This window comes from Apium graveolens, chromosome 4, assembly GCF_009905375.1.
Source record: "Apium graveolens cultivar Ventura chromosome 4, ASM990537v1, whole genome shotgun sequence".
Classification (NCBI taxonomy): Eukaryota; Viridiplantae; Streptophyta; class Magnoliopsida; order Apiales; family Apiaceae; genus Apium; species Apium graveolens.
The window spans coordinates 195,045,972-195,049,302 of NC_133650.1; the positions used below are offsets into that span (position 1 = coordinate 195,045,972).

Genomic DNA, 3,331 nt, shown 5'->3' on the forward strand with positions numbered 1-3,331 from the left:
TGCGGTTGTTGGGATGATAGGTGGCTGGCACTGGTTGCTGCGATCGCTGGAAGTTGCTCACAAACTGAGCTGATCACTAGAAATTCTGCACTGATCAGTCTCATGGGAACCAACACATAGCTCGCAGACATTTGTGATTTGATTAACTCCATAATTAGTCAAAGTGTCCACCTTCATCGTCAAAGCCTTAAGTTGGGCAGCGCTAGCAGTTGCTGCGTCCAAATCCAGAATTCCTGCTACCTTTCCCTAAGTCAGTCTCTAAGAAGGATTCTGGTATTCATTAGCAGCCATCAGTTCAAAAAGTTCATAAGTTTCATCATTGCTTTTAGCCCATAAGGCTCCTCCAGATGCTGCATCAAGCATGGGTCTAGAAGTAGCACCCAATCCATTATAGAAATAGTTGATAATCATCCAATCAGGCATGCCATAGTGTGGGCATTTCCTTAGCATCTTCTTATATCGATCCCACGCCTCACACAGAGATTTTCCTATTTGCTGAGCAAACTGAGTAAGAGCATTCCTGATTGCAGCAGTCTTCGCCATAGGGAAGAATTTGGTGAGAAACTTTTAAGGAAGATCTTCCAAGTGGTGATAGACCCTGCTGGTAGAAAATGTAACCAGCATTTAGCCTTGTCCCTTAGAGAGAATGGGAAGAGTCGCAGCTTGATAGCATCTTCAATCACATCACTGAACTTGAAGTGTCGCAGATCTCGATGAAATCCCTGATGTGCATGTTAGGGTCCTCAGTAGGAGAACCCTGAAATTGAACTGAGTTCTATATCATCTGAATCGTGCTTGAATTGATCTCAAAAGTGTTAGCCCTGATGGCTGGTCTGATGATGCTTGACTGAATGTCATTAATCTTAGGCTGAGAATAGTCCATCAAAGCCTTCGAATTTTCTGCTTGATCACCCATCTCTACTAAAGCTAGTTCTTCAACTTTCTCTTCTTCTTCTACCTTCTTTTCTTCCTCAAAAACTTCCTCACGAACCACTATCGCTTCCTCCTCGGCTTGATCCAGATTTCTCTTACGAGTACCCGAACGCGTATGCATACACCCTCGCTAGAGTACATGAAATAAAACAAGGAAACAGCTAAGTAACAATGTCCGAGTCAATGAACTTTAACGACCACTGATGGAAAATATATAAACTAATAATTAACACTGCAATCCCCGACAGCGGTGCCAAAAACTTGTTAGTCGCTAAACACGCGGTAATAATACACGCAAGTATACATGTTTTCAAGTAGTCTAGAATCTTTTCTAGTTCGTTCCCACAGAGACTGTATTGGTTAACTAATTAATTCACGCACTTAAGCAACAATGTATGGTTATTATTCAATGCTAAGACGATAAAAAATTGAGGTTGTTTATAACTAAGAATTAAACTAACAATTATAACTAAGAGAATAAGATTGACTAATTTAATATATATGACAAACATGAGATTTTAACTTCATTAAATACTTCATTCAATAACCTTATTGTTCTCAACCTTACCATACAATGGTGAGGACACTAATCAGGCAATACTAAATTGATAAACGCCAACTTTCGTTGCACGAGTACCATACTACCAGACATCCACAAAAGAGATAGAAGCTGAATAAACACCAATTATATTGAGACCCTATATATGTCTATAGAATTTGACAACATAACGGTTTAAGCATAAGTTATCTATCTTGATTACATAGGGCAAGTAAGATGGTTAAAATTACCTACGAATCATGCATAATAATACATTAACCTATGCTAGCATGGCAAGTTCTAAATCCTTAAATTTACTGTCGCTTCATTAAGAATCAACATGCTATCTCATAAGTTCGCGACGCTCATAAGACGAATACGCGCAACCAATACTAGGATATCATACAATCAGCACATACTAAGGCATCGAAACAATTAAACTAAGAAATCCATAAATAAATCCGCTAGAACCCCACGACAATGATTAGCCCATAATCGGACTCATCATCAACGTGGGTTCCAATGAAAGCATGGTATAACAAATGTAGTCTTTATAACGAATAAATAAAACCAAGTACAAAACAAGATTAAGGTTCACAAGTAAGAAAACTAGCCTCCGAATAAAACTTAAAACAAAGATTCACAAGATTAAGATCTTTTTCATCTTCGTTGAATCGTGCTAAAAACGGTCTTCTTATGGCTCTCCTTGTGCTCTAGTACGTCTCTCTCATGAAAACGTTCTTATTTGAATATATATATAGCAGCCCTTTGCAATTTGGAAGTCTCCCCACCTATAATTGAATTAGAATCAGGGTTTAAATTTTTCACACCAGCGCGGCCGCGCGCTATCATAGCACGTGCGTGCTGCCTTTTTGGAATCCTGGCGCGAGGGCGTGCTATCACAGCGTGGGCGCGCCATCCTTCTGGAAAAAACTCAGATTTTATCTTTTTCCTTGCTGCTTCGAGCCGGCTTTCCACAAGCTTTTATTCCAACACCACCTTGACACCAAATTTGCATCAAAATAATTCTAATTCACCTGATTCACAGATTAATGCCTGAAATGCAAAAACACTAGAAAACACGTTAAAACACTTAACAACTGTACAAATGCATCAATTCAAAGCTTATTAGAGCATTATAAAGTGTCATAAATGCCACTCAACAAGTATCACCATGCCTATAATCAATGAAATGTGATCATTAGTTAACAAACATACTAGTCTCAACATATTTATTATTGTCCCTTAATAATAATACTTGACTAGGGACCATTAGGAATTATAATACGATTCTCATAATCTCATTTCTAAGTCACGTACTTAGAGATATAGATTTACATATCATATTCCAAGGACATTTATGAATCTAACATTTTATCGCAGAAAATAAAGATACAGTAAATTACTAAACAGTAATCCATAGAATCTTAACTAATAATCCAAATGTTTCATAACACAAACATAATAGTGTTGTCTGTAGGGTACACACACTAACAATCTCCCACGTGCACTAGACCTAATCACCCATATATCTAATACCCATGGAACTAGTATGAACTTCATGCTTTTGCTGCGATAAAGCCTTATTCAGTGGGTCTATAACATTATCATCAATATGAACTTTACACATATTTATATCTCCACTTTTATTAATATCTCGAAGAAGGTGATATCTACTAAGTATATGCTTTGCCCGGGAATGGGACCTTGGTTCTTTAGCCTGTGCGATGGCTCCATTATTATCACAGTAAAGATCAACTTGATCTGTGATCGATGGAACCACACCAAGTCCCGTTATGAATTTCCGTATCCAAACAGCCTCCTTGGCTGCTTCACTGGCATCAATATACTCAGCTTCCA

The 3,331-nt window shown here is 38.0% G+C and overlaps 1 non-coding gene across 1 annotated transcript; it reads left to right on the forward strand.

Moving 5' to 3' along the window:
• The first annotated feature begins 421 nt into the window (after positions 1 to 421).
• LOC141722056 (small nucleolar RNA R71) lies at positions 422 to 528 on the forward strand. Its single transcript, XR_012575090.1, has one exon. It is a non-coding gene; the product is annotated as a small nucleolar RNA R71 (small nucleolar RNA).
• Positions 529 to 3,331: the final 2,803 nt, after the last annotated feature.